We start from the raw sequence: 13,357 nt of genomic DNA, 5'->3' as shown, positions 1-13,357 counted from the left end.
TCATCTTTGGTTAAGTTGTAACCTTCAAGTCTTCAGAGGTCTTTGTATAAATGCCTCCTTTTCCCCCTAGTCCCAGCAATGCCTTTAGAAAGAAAGCAAGATTACATTTTTATTTCAAGTTTAATTAAATATTAAATTCTTTTACTATATTTGATAAGTATTTTAAGAGCTAAATGTTCCATTTCCTAAAGTTTGAGTAACATATTTTTAGGACATGACTCTAAAATATTTTTAAAAATAAGGATTCTTGGACTGAGCCTGGGGGTGGGGTGGAGTATAGCACTTGTGAGATTGAGACAGGAGGATTGCTTCAAATTTCTGGGTAGCCTGAACCACACAGACAGATCATCCTGAATTATAGGGTAGGACTCTCAAAAACAAAATGAATGACTGACTGAATAAAAATACTTTTAGCTGTTTTTGTTTTTGTTTTTGTTTTTGTTTTCGTAACGCTAGGAATCAAAGCCAGGGATGTTCACTACCTCTGAGTTATGCACTCACCCCATTATATGACATTTCAGTCTTGACTTCTAGAGGCTTAGAAGAAAATATGTTTGTTGTTGTGGAAAAGAAGCATAAGGTGGAAAAGGGAGGGAGAAATCTCAGAAGTCATCTCTGGAGACAGGAGAGGAAGATGATTGACCTGGACTCGGAAGCCTGTCCCTGAGATGGACAGGATGACATCATGGAGTGAGTACTATGCCCAGCACCACTGGACATGAGCTCTTTTCATATATTATGTCCAGTCTTTAAATTATAAGAAGATGTCACATTCCGTGTATGTGTGCACACAAGCTCAAGCATGAACCTGTGCTGCTGAGCTTGCGTAATGCACAGGAGTCAGAGGGCAACTTGCAGGAGTTGGTTCTCTCTACCTTGTTGGTTCCAGGAACTGCACTCTGGTCATCAGGCTTGGTGGCGAGCATATTTACCAACTGTGCCACATTTACTGTCCTACTCTTCAATTTGATAATGTGGTTTTTTTGTTTTGCATTTATGGGAACAAGCTCTGGGAAGTCAAGTAAACTGGTCAGGTCTATGTTGGAAGTGATAGGGTTGGACTTCAAGGCCAGGTTTGCAATGCTGCTCAGTCCTCAGACTGGAGTCTAAAGCATTTTCTAAGGTGAGACAATGGTCTATGGCTATTCGAATCAAATGCCCCCATAGGTCTGGAAGATATGGTTTGCTGGAGTAAGTACATCACTGGAGGTGAGCTTTGAGAGTTAAGACTTGTACCCTTTCTGGTTCGCTGTCTCGGTTTGCTCCTGCTTGAGGTTGAAGATGTGACCTCTCAATCTCCAGCTCCAGCTGACATGCCTCTGCTCTGTTCATTATGGACTCTAATCCCGATGGAACCATAAACCCAAATACACTCTTTCCTCTATAGGTTGTCACTTATAATATTTTATCACAACAATAGAAAAGTAATTTAGGGTCCTTTATAAAGAAGACACAGAGATGAACTGAGGTTTTAGTGTGATTCCTTAATTGGGAAAGTTGAGTTTTTGTACTTTGGAACTTCTGGGCACATTGGGGGCAATGCCAGTACTTCATGGTGTCTCTTCTGACACCACGTGCCCTTCCTATTTTCAGACGCAGTTTTAATGACACTTAGGCTGACCTCTCCTCAACAAAGCACTGGCTCTGACCTGCCTGTTATCTGAGGCTCTGCTTTCACAACTCCACACTCTTGGTCTCTTCGTCAGTGGCTGTCTGCTGGGAATTCTCATCTGACTGCTTCAGAGGTGATGAGCTGTGTGTGAGTCCTCTTCAGATCCAGAGCCCAGGAGGGCATTCTGCAACAGGGCAGAAATGAGAGACTTCTGTAGAATTTGGGGTTATTCTCAAAGAGGGAGGTGTGTACACGGAAACCTAACCATTCTGTTTGTGACTGTACTTTGGGCTGCACCAGGAGAGCAAGATAAGCCTGCACTGATTTGGGTGGCTTTGCATTTTTTAATTTTCAGATTTTTTTCTTTTGCTATTTTATGTGTTCAGGCTTCATAACCATACACTGAGCTGATCTGGGAACTTAAATCTGAAGTAGTAGGAGGTCCACTGGGTAAGAACAGAGCAGGACCTTCCTACTATAGTAGATATATGATCAATTTCTTTTCTTGTACTGGGAAATTTAAGGACCCAACTGAAGCCTTAGTTGGGAGATTTACAATTCCACTACAAATTCAGCTTTACTGACCTCTGTATCTTGCCAGCACCTTGTAGTACAAGTCAGGCAAGTTCCCTCTGCGGGGAGACAGATCTTGAAAGCACTAGGAATGTATCCAAGAGGTAGAGACAGCTATTTCTTCTGGGAGTTCCTTAGACTGTGTCTTTCCAGTCTGAACAACAAGCCTGCACCTAAAAGGATGCATTTAAAGTTAGCTTTGCAGTGGGTGCATCCAAGGCCATTTACGACATGGAGGGGCAAACAAATGTGTCCTAATTTTTAGGCCACCGTGGGGGAGGTGGTGGTCCCAGCTGCTCTTATAAACAGTTAACATCCCTTCTCCAAAGAGAAGCAATGGGTGGCTATCTCAAGTTGCAAGTTAGCAGAGTTCTCAGGAAAGCAAAGTTTCCAGTTGCCTTTTTGATAAACACATTCTTGGAAAGGGCAGCCTGCTACCTACTGAGGGACCCTGGGGAAGATATTTTGAGCAGTCTGGTGCTGGCTGTCTGCACTCTTTGTTCTCACAGTTTGAAGTCCTCTCCAGTTTAATTATCAGGAATGAGAAGTTAGCATCCAACTGGCAGTTTTGATCAATATCTGTCAACCAGGGTCAGGTGGGACAGCCGCTCCCAGGACATGAAACATTCCAAGGCCTTCTTTCTACCCTATCTTCTGATCACAGGGAGGTTTCTGCCAGCACCCACTGACCTGGATGTATGCTGTGTTTCCTTTTACTAGCCCTTCTGTCTGCACTGTCCAGCCCCAATTCCTAGCACACATAGTTATAACTCCAATAGGAGTTAGAGAATCTTAATATATAGTTCATGCACCAAACAGACAGTTGTATACCCATCATGAACATTCTTGGTCTCAAAGATACTGCTTATCTGCATGGTCAACCTGATTCTCTTCCTTGATCCTACTTCTATCTGAAGTTGCTGATCATTGGATCATGGGAAACACGAGGCTTCAGGTCTACACTTAGTTTTAGTAGTAAATGAATTTCCTGCAACTCGTTTGCATCTTTGTTCTGGTATTTTTTAAGTCCTCTAAATGCTTCTGCGCTTCCTTTTTCCACTGCCTGGTTCTAGAGTTGCTGGATGGAAAGGGCCATGCACCCGGACAGTAATGTAGTCTGTCTTCTGACTTACTACCACGGTTCTCCTCATTTCCCTCAGTGCTATTCAGTTGAGCCACATGAAACTGCCACCACACGAAGGGCAGTACAGAGGAATAGTGATACGCCTCTTACACGGTCCACATACACCCGTAAGCACTATTGTCTCAATTCCTTTCCTATTGCTGAGAAGAGACATCATGATCAAGACAACTTATAAAAGAAGATGGTAATTGGGGATTACAGTTTGATAGGCTTAGCATCCTTGACTATCATGGTAAGGAGCATGGCAGCAGGCACACAGGCATGGAGGCAGAGCAGTAACTGAAAGCTTACATCTTGAGATTAAAACCACAAGGCAGAGAAAGATAATTGGGAATGGAATGGACTTTTGAAACCTCAAAGCCCTTGCCCAGTGGCACACCTCCTCCAAACAAGGCCACACCTGCTAATCCTTCCCAAGAGTTTTACTAACTAGGGACCAACTATTCAAATATAAGAGCCTTCTTGGGCCATCCTCATTCAAACCATTACAACTATATCTGAAGTTTCCTTTCAACCTCCAGTCTTACATTTACACAAGCACACACACTGACTCCCAACCCAAGCTGTTTTCCTGATAAATCATATTTCTAAGGATTTGTGGCAACAAACTTCCAAAAAGTTTTGAATCCCGGTATCAGGACTGTGGTTCCCTCTTGCCCACCTCCCCCACCCCAAGACATAAACAGTCTGAAATAGAAACAGGATGTTGCAGGAAGGTCTTGTGCAATGTGTTTTCAGATGCTGATTTTAGTGCCCTGAGATGTGGTTACTGCTGTGCCATGGGCATTGTTATGTATGTTTAACCATCTCCTGAGTAGATCTGATGTAAGGAATGCTCCCCAGTTTTCCCTGATTGGTTAATAAAGATGCTGAAGCCTGTGACTGGGCAGAAGAGAGGTAGGCAGAGTTTAGGTTCCCCAGGCTCAGGGTCAGGAGACCATGAGGAGAGGGAACAGAAGATGTGCAGGAGAGAGGACAGGGAAGGAAAAGAGAGAGAAGGAGGAAAGAACTCAGTGGTTGGATGGGATGGAGTAGGAGCACGAGGTCAAGAGAAGTGTACCATGAGGGCAGACTGATAGAAGAGAAGCTGCCTGCGAGTCATCAGATTGGCAAGTGACTGGCCTTTATGTTAGGTTTAAGGGTAGTAGGATTAGAATTGCTCAGAATCTGCCTAGCATAGTGCCTACAGTGTAATAATAAGTTATAGTCTTTCTGTGTCAATCACTGGTTAAAGAAAACGGCTGCCATATTAATTTCCTGCATTTAATTACTATATACAGAATAATTAATTCATTATACATTTTGACTGCAGAGATCACAATACAAATTACCCAATTTTGAGGTTTTGACACATCAACTACCAATACCTAACATATAGATAGACTTACAGAGAAATCGTCGATGAAACAAAACTGTCTAAATAAGCAATTCATCTCATCTAAATGTTTAGGCAAAATATGTTTGTTTTACACAGAAAAATAAACTCTTGTGTGGAAAACAATATCACACGAATTCATGGAAAACAACTGCCTGAAACAGGTTAGTGAGGATCCCAAAAGGTCATGGCAAAGGCCGAGTACTTGACAGCTACCCTAGCACAGGGAGACGTGAGACTGTGTGCTAGCTTGACCAGAGACACGGAATCCAGAGGAGTGCTGGCTCCCATCCCAGGAGTCAATTGTCCTTTTAATTATGTGCTCTTGACACGTCTGAAATGGAAACAGAGGGCAAACATAGCAGCTGAGGGCACAGTAGAGGTCCTTTCTGCGTTGTCTGGAAAGAAGGGCTTGGGGAACCTGAGGAGGGAGGCCTGATTCGCATGCTATACAGCTTCACCTGACACAAGCCTGACCATCTAGAGTGAGGTCATTTGCCCCCAGATCATCACCTGACAGTGAATCAGTACAGGTATTACAGGTTGCCACAAGGAGACATGAGATGCTCCCAGGAGTGCTTGCTACAGTGTCTGGCACACAGATCTTTAAGGACTTAAACAAAAACTCAATCATGATAGCATTGTTGGTAGCTAAATTTGCACTGGAAATAGTGTCCTGGCTGGGTAAAAAAGAGAGCAATCAGAAATGTGGGTGGGGGGTGGACGGATCCTGGAGTCTAACCTGAAGACTGTGCTGCTAGGTGCCATCTCCACCTTCCTACAGTTATAGGAAAATTAAGCTCAAGAATGAAGCTATTCATGAGAAATCAGAAGGAATTAAACCGACCAAACCTTTGTGCCAGACACTTCAGGAGATGGGAGACACAACACCATGGTGGCTTATGTTCATGGATAATAAACACCTGGGAAGGAGAAGTCTCACTTAAAAGTGTCACAAACATCTTTCTTTGTCTGCTCAGCATTGCACTGGGGTTTCTTACCAGCACATAAGGCAAGAACAGGCCTGAGGTAGCCTTCCACTGAAGCACTGGGAAGTGACGATGGCTTGTACGCAGCTGAGCATCAAGGACAATCTATCTGACCAGTTGGACAACAAAAGGATCATCAAGTGGTGAGTCGTGGATTGTGAAAACCCAGTACTCGCCTCTCTCCCTGTTCTCCCTCTGAGGTCATTATCACACAGTGTATTCATCTATTTGCTGTCTTGTCTTATTTTGATGTTTCATGTGTCAACATTATCTTGTTAATGATACTTTCTGTTCTTGGCTCATATTTTTATAGCCTATTTGGAATCTCTGAAATCACAGTGCCAGAGTTGGGATCATTAGCACCTACTTACCTCAGTGGCAAAGCCAATAAGGCCAAGTGTAGTGACAAGCCCCATCTAGTATGTGCAGGCCATGTTCTGCATACATTAGAGATCTGAAATACTATATCATAACTTTCAGACATAACATTGATTTGTGCTAACGTAAAGTTGAAATCAGTCATTTTTCTATAGCTTTGGTTTCTTTTTATTTGTAACTACTATTTTCCATGCTTTGCCACATTAGAAATCAATATGATGGCCAGAGAGATAGCTTATTTGTTTCTACCACACATGGGACAAGTTACAACTGCATGGAACCGCAACTCTGGGAAATCCAAAGCCTCTTTCTTTGAACACCTGCACTTAGGTGCTCACATATACACATACACAGATGAGAAACACACACACAAAGGCACATTTAAAAACTAATAAAACAAATCTTTAAAAAATTGATACGGTGAAGCCTGGTGGGAAATGACATGGTTTATCTCCACATAGGCCTGGCATCTGACTGCCACTTCATTTCACACCAGATGTGAGCATTTGTGAAAAAACTTTAGCTGTATGAGTTTTAATTCATTAACTAGGAGACAGAAAGAGTGATAATTAATTTACTGAATTTGTTAGATGGCCAAATGTTACAATTATGGTAAATCACTGCTGAAGAGAGAGAGAGAGAGAGAGAGAGAGAGAGAGAGAGAGAGAGAGAGAGAGAGAGAGAGAGAACATGTATCCTGGTTCAGGTAGGAATTGATTTTAACACACTGTTTTGGTGGCCATGGCTCTACTTATTCTTGCTAGCCCTTGGTTTACACATGAATGCCAGTAGTTAATATATCCTCTGATAATATTTGATGAATACCTGCCTTATATTTGGCCCTGTGTTGTACACTTTTAGAAAAACAAACAAATTGAACACAGTAAATGATGAAACCTAAGTGAAATAAATTATAGATATAGATGTTGTGAAGTGGCTATGTGCAGAATCTTAACAGCTGGAGAACACTGGAAGTCAACTAAACTATCTTCTAGTCAGGGAAATGTACTGTGGGATATGAATAATAGGTGAGCAGTTACCAGTGTGCACATAATAGCTAGTAATGAACAGACTAGGAGAATCCTTAGTAAGAGTCAGGAATTGTTCCTAGTGATTTATACTTCATTAACTAATTTAAGTTTTGATTGACAAAGCTGGTTTGCATTTATGAGATATGATGCCTTGATGTATGTAATATGACATGCTATATCAGGTTAGTTGGCATATCTATCATCTCACTTTATTCTCATTTTTAGGAAGACATGTTTGAAATGGATTTAGTTATTTTGATATATACAATGTATTACTGCTGACTGTTAAGTATAGTCATCTTGCTGTGCAATAGATTTTGAAGTCTGTTCTCCCCTAACAGTCTAAAATGTTCCTTCATTTCCATTCTCTCCTCGCATCTGCTCTACCTTTCTGCTCTTTCCCTCCTCTTCTTCCCACTCTTCCATCTTCTTCATTCCCTTCTTCCCCTCTGGTAAATATCATTATCTGCTCTATTTCTGTGAGTTCAGCTTTTTAAATTTCACAAGTGATACATATGTTAGCAAATCTTTCTGGAAATATTGTAATTATTATTATGACTGCTTTTCAGAGTGGGAACTGAAGCACTAAGAAATGGTCAGAATATATTGTTAAAATAGAAGCACATGAGCCAAAACTTTTCACTACTCACTAGCACTTCAGGTAATTTTATACCTTACTTCAGTTTGCCTACTTTTCTGCATCTAAGCTAAGTTCCCATTCACCCTGGCTCATTTAATTATATTTTAAAGTATAGTCTCACTACATCATCTCTCCTGGAGGCATATTGCTTCCATTAGATGCCGCTATTTTCTTCTTATTTGACCTCACAAGTGTCCATGTGGTTATGATGTTATCAATGCTTTTAAAGAATTTATTTGTTTGTGTGTGTGTGTGTGTGTGTGTGTGTGTATGTGTGTGTGTGTGTGTGTGTGTGTGTGTGTGTGTGCGTGCTTGAGTGTATGTACATGCACTTCTTGCATGCAGGAGCCTGAGGAGGGCAGAAGAGGGCACCAGGTTCTCTGGAACTGAACTACAGGTGGTTGTGAGCCACCATGTGGGTGCTGAGAACTGTCCCCAGGTCCTCTACAAGAGCATTAAGTGCTCTTAACAGGTGAACCATCTCTCCAGCCCTGTCCTGGATAATGACACGATGTCCCAGAATTATGCTGACATCTTCCATCTAGCTTTCCAGTCCTCTCTTGTACCCCTATGAATCATTATCTTCAGGTGTCTTGTCCTAGTCAATGTCCTGTTGCTGTGGAGAGACACCATGATCATGGCAACTCCTATAAAAGAAAGGTTCTCGCTTCCTTATAAGTCTGAGGATGGGAAAAGAGCACAAAGAACAAAACGGTGTATTTTTCTATTCCAACATCTATGTCAACACTTTAGTAAAAAAAAAATATCTCAGAATTTAAAGCTTATAGCTAGAACCATAGTTCCAGCTTTGTGACCATCCTAGCCTGGTAGGAAGGGCATGAAGAGCCACCAAATGGAGAGAGACAGGGTTAAGCAATCTATTTGTTTGTTTATCTCTGTAAGTAGAGTGTATTGCAGCATTGGAAGCACTGAGAAACGGCTCAGTCCTGACTGTGTCAGTGGAGTCGAGCAAATACTGGGAGTAAAGGCAGCAGAGCCTGACTTAGCTTTCAGAGTGATACTGATTCAATTTATGTAAACTTTTTTAGATACCCCATCTTGCATAGCACAGTAAAATTGCTCCAGCATTATCAGTGGGGTAGGTGAAGATTATAGAGATTTTGACTATTTTAGCAAACTCCTTGGAGCATAATTGTCTTGTGGATCTAAACATGTTTTTGTTTCAATCCCAAGTGTAAAATGTGGAAAAGACTTGTGTGAGGGTGTGTGGTGTTTTTCCGCTGGAAACAGGCTTGTGAGAGAACAGGTAGTGTTTGTCCACTAGAATAGGAACCACCTCTTGCATGGTCTTTGCCAACTGAGAAAGAGTACGGACTCTGAGAGGATACATATATGTGTGCCAAAACAAAGGACTTGGCTTTTTGGCATTTTGGTCTTGGCTGTTCATCACTCTACTTACTTACACTCCTAGAGAGAACCATTCCAGTGAAGGCTTCAAGGTTCCAGCTGCTGCTTCGGGTTCTGGCTGCTGCTCCAGGTTCTGGCTGCTGCTATTGCAGTCACCTTTGCTGAATTGCTGATTTGCTGTTTAACAAATCTACTAAAGTCCTGCTGACTATACCAGTGGAATCGCTCCAAAGAACTGAGTTTTTCAAAGTCTACTTCTGAGACAGTCTCTGATGGGGTTGAAGACCAGATAGTTTAGTTTTGTAATTATGCTCAGCTGTTTAGAGATTAAGATGTTTTTAGGTTTAGATAGATGTTTTAAGTTGACAAAGATGAGATATGATAGATACTGATTTACATTCAGAATTTTAGATGCACCAAGATAGGAAAGATGTTTTCTTCAAGGTTGCCAAATACAAATAGCCAAAGCACAATGAATGTAGCATTTATATAACTCCTGGTTGTTTCCTGGTTCTTCTTGCTGTAGGTAGCTTATTGTGTAATTGTATTATGTGTAATAATATAAATGTATATGTAAAAAAGGAAAATAATAAAAAAGAAATTGTCTTTATGCACATGTAAGATTATATTTAAGGAAAGAATTTGTTTTGCTTGGATTCATTTTATTCTTTTTTGTTAGTTTTCTTATATTTTAATGAAAGCTGTATTTGTAAAGCAATTTTAAAACTATATTAAAATTTATCCTGCAAAAGGAAAAAAGTCTATTTCTCCTGTTCCCATTAAGCTCTTTTCTCTCTTATTGAGTGCAGGTGGGTTGGAAGGGAGGTATAAGCAAAGGGAGGTATAAAACAAAATAGGTTTTAAAAAGTCAAAGGCTACATAATTGCTCCATGTTCTAGACTTTCCAAGACTAGTGCATTTCCAATCACTTGTCTCAATGAATTATGAAGGCTTCTTGAAGACATTTAGAACTGGAGAGGTCCCTGAAGTCTATGAACACCAAAAGTCATTCCCCAGAGTAAAGCAACTGTTGTTTCTTCACCCACCCTCTGGATGCGTCCTCCTACCTTCCTCCCTGTGTGGTTTATCAATATAGTTCTCCCATCCTTTAATATGAAAAAATTAGCAAAACCTACAAGCATGCTTAATTTTCTGCCCACGCCCTCTTCCCCATGGGATCTCAATGGTCACTTATAGAACATTGTCTAAGGAAGTTGAAACCCCTCCTCTTTTTCTTAGTAGCATTTTCTTTGAGGAAAAAAGGGGTTGAAGAGGTGAGAGGGGTGTTCAGGCTGTGCAGCAAATAGTTGCCCTTGAAGATCAGCCTATATAATCCCTAAATGCGTTGTAAATACCTATCCTTACACCCACAGATAATTGTAGCTCTCAGCCCTCATCAAAGAAATTCCCTCTTGTGGCAGACAGAGACCATTACAGAAATCTGCAACTGGTCTAAAAGCAGTGAACTCAGTATGGGTAGCAAGTCCTAGTTGATACACAGCCCCTTTAACTTATGACTCAGAGAACATAAAGGAAACAGGGATGGGGGCATACAGGTTGTAGAAGCCAGAGGAGTAGGATGTCTCCGGCAAGGCAGTTGTCTTCCACATATGATATGGAGGCTGCACCCATGAAATCACAGTAACATGGTTGCCTAATCCAGACCTGCACAGCGACCCCTCCAGATTACACGCAATGAGGATTTCAGGAATCTCACAAGCCTCTGCCCCTAGGTGAAGAGCTACAGCAACTAATGGCTGCTGAGAGGGAATCAGTTTTCATCGATGAGCTCCTTGATACTTAGCCAATTTCAATCCCAAATGTTCATCCTTAAAATATACATACAAGTAGCAGTAAATGGACTCAGTAGGTTGTGTTATATATATCTATTATATCATATACATGATATAGCACATATATATATATATCATATATATGATATAATGTGGTGTGTGTGTATGTAACTAAACAAAGATTATGAATTTGGGAAGGAGGAGAAACACAAGTGAAGTTGGAGAAGGAGATGGAAGGTGCAAACTATGTAAATAGAGTACTCATGTATGAAATTCTCAGAAGATAAACAAGAAGTGCCCCCACAAGTGAACTGAAGGCGTCTCCCACGTGCTCCTGAGCCCATGAACACCCATGTCCCAGTCTACCTCTTCCTCTGTACTGCACAAAGAGTCACAGAAGCAGGATGTTGGTGGTGAGGTTGCACATGTGTTAGAATAAGAATATATGCATATATGAGCTTAATATTTGGAAACTGAAGTTTACCAAGTTTATGTATCTGCTCACAACTTATTTTTTAAAAAGATATTATGGAGGCCTTCAAAAAGATCTTTCCTGCTCAAACTATCTCTAAACACTCTTGAAAAGGTCAGTTTCAAATATACCTGAGGCTCATGTGCTCTAGAGAATTAGGAAGTGTAAATGGCAAAAAATGTTTCTCAAGGAGATGATGGGTATGCTTTTATTATTATTTTTATTTTAGATGTATTTATTTTATGTGTATGAGTGCTTTGCCTGTATGTGTATTTGTGCACTGTAGACCTTATGCAAAAGGAGGTCAATAGAGGGTGTTTGACTCCCTGGATCTTGAGCTACAGAAGTTGTGAGCTACCATGTGGGTATGGGAACCAAACCTGGGTCCTTTGCAAGAGTAGCAAGTGCTTTTAACTCCTAAAATGTCCTTGCATCCTGGTATGCTTTTTTTTTCTTTTTCTTTTCCTCTTGGTTTTTTGAGAAAGTGTTGGGGATGGTAGGCCATATGGCCAATGTTCAGTCATCTTGTCAGAGGCTACACCTTTAGGCTCCTATTTCTCCAGCAGTCTGTCATTTACCAGAAACCAGCTGACCCTGTCGTGGTTCAGCAGTTAGACACCTATTGTGGTTTATTGTGGGGGACGGTCATTCTAAGACCCCCGAGCTCATAATAAGAGCTACTCCTTTCTGGCTATAAACTAGCTTTTCCAGTAAGACTACTGGTAAAATCAGATTAAAGGCCAGCTGCCTGCGAGCAGCAGTTCTGGGAAATTTTTCCTGACTAATGAGATCTTTTACAACTTCCCTTTCTCTCTGGAATTTCTCCATCTTCTGTGATTATAGCAGCTGTAAAGGTAGACACCTGCTGGAGCATTCCAGAGTTAGGTATCCATGGCAACCCTCGCTTATGCAAATACCCATGCCCAAGTGCCTATAAAAATTCTGTAAAGTTTTTCAATAAACGGGGCTTGATCAGAATCCAGACTTGCCCTCATTTCTTTGTGTCTCCTGTCCCCCCATTTGTCTGCCTCCTCCACAGGTACCCATTGAAAACCCCAGCCGGCCTTGTCAAGAAAAGGTTTCTTTATGTAGCCTTGGCTGTCCTGGACTTACTTTGTAGACTAGGTTGGCCTCCAACTCACAGAGATCCACCTACCTCTGCCTCCTCAAGTGCTGGGATTACAGGCATGTGCCCCTGTGCCCAGCTTGGTATGCTTTTCTTCTTTCTTCTTTCTTTCTTTCTTTCTTTCTTTCTTTCTTTCTTTCTTTCTTTCTTTCTTTCTTTTTTCTTTTTCTGGAGGTAATGACCCAGAAGAGACAGTTAAACCAACCAGGGACACTGCTATGAAAAAAGCACAGGAGGGTACAGAAATGTGCTGTTTTATTACAAAGAGTCTCAGAAAATGAAAATATCTCAAAAAGGAACTAGGCTAACAACCTCCACCTGCAATATCGGTGGAATGTGGGTAAGATAAGTTTTTCTGCTTGCTTGAGACCAATGGGAAGGTATAAACAGAACCAATCTAAAAATGACTGATGGTACCTAAGCCTGAAAAATGGGTCCCAGAAGACCCAGTCACCCCATCTAGAAAGTTTAATAAGGGCATCTTAACCGAGCTCTAAGCAGGCACTTGGCAGTTCAGGATCTTGTCTTCTGAAACAACTGGTATGCTTTTCTTAAGCCTACATCTGAAGAGCTTTCTATGTGTCTCCTTCCTCTTTCAATTCATTACTCTTTGTGATTTTTCTCCCTTGTGTGTGTTTAGATGTCCTAAAACTTAACTTTCTAGGAAAACATTTTTTACACATTTGAAGTTTATAACATGATGCTATGGGATACATATAGTAAAAGAAGTATACATAGTATAGTATAGTAAAAGAAGCCTACACACACATGCGCGCGCACACACACACACACATATACATACATATATATGTATATATATATGTATGTATATATAATTTCAGCTACTTGTGTGGGA

The 13,357-nt window shown here is 41.0% G+C and overlaps 1 long non-coding RNA gene across 2 annotated transcripts; it reads left to right on the top strand.

Moving 5' to 3' along the window:
* The first annotated feature begins 1,695 nt into the window (after positions 1 to 1,695).
* Positions 1,696 to 9,652, top strand: LOC311580954. 2 transcript variants are annotated; one of them, XR_014773613.1, is made up of 3 exons: positions 1,696 to 1,856; positions 5,685 to 5,836; positions 9,175 to 9,652. It is a non-coding gene; the product is annotated as an uncharacterized lncRNA (long non-coding RNA). The 2 variants fall into 2 exon arrangements; XR_014773614.1 differs by lacking the exon at positions 1,696 to 1,856 and adding an exon at positions 5,113 to 5,237.
* Positions 9,653 to 13,357: the final 3,705 nt, after the last annotated feature.

The sequence above is a fragment of the Acomys minous genome (genome assembly GCF_964271855.1).
Source record: "Acomys minous genome assembly, chromosome: 13".
NCBI lineage: Eukaryota > Metazoa > Chordata > Mammalia > Rodentia > Muridae > Acomys > Acomys minous.
The sequence above is the reverse complement of the archived record's forward strand: the minus strand, read 5'-3'. Positions and strand labels throughout refer to the sequence as shown.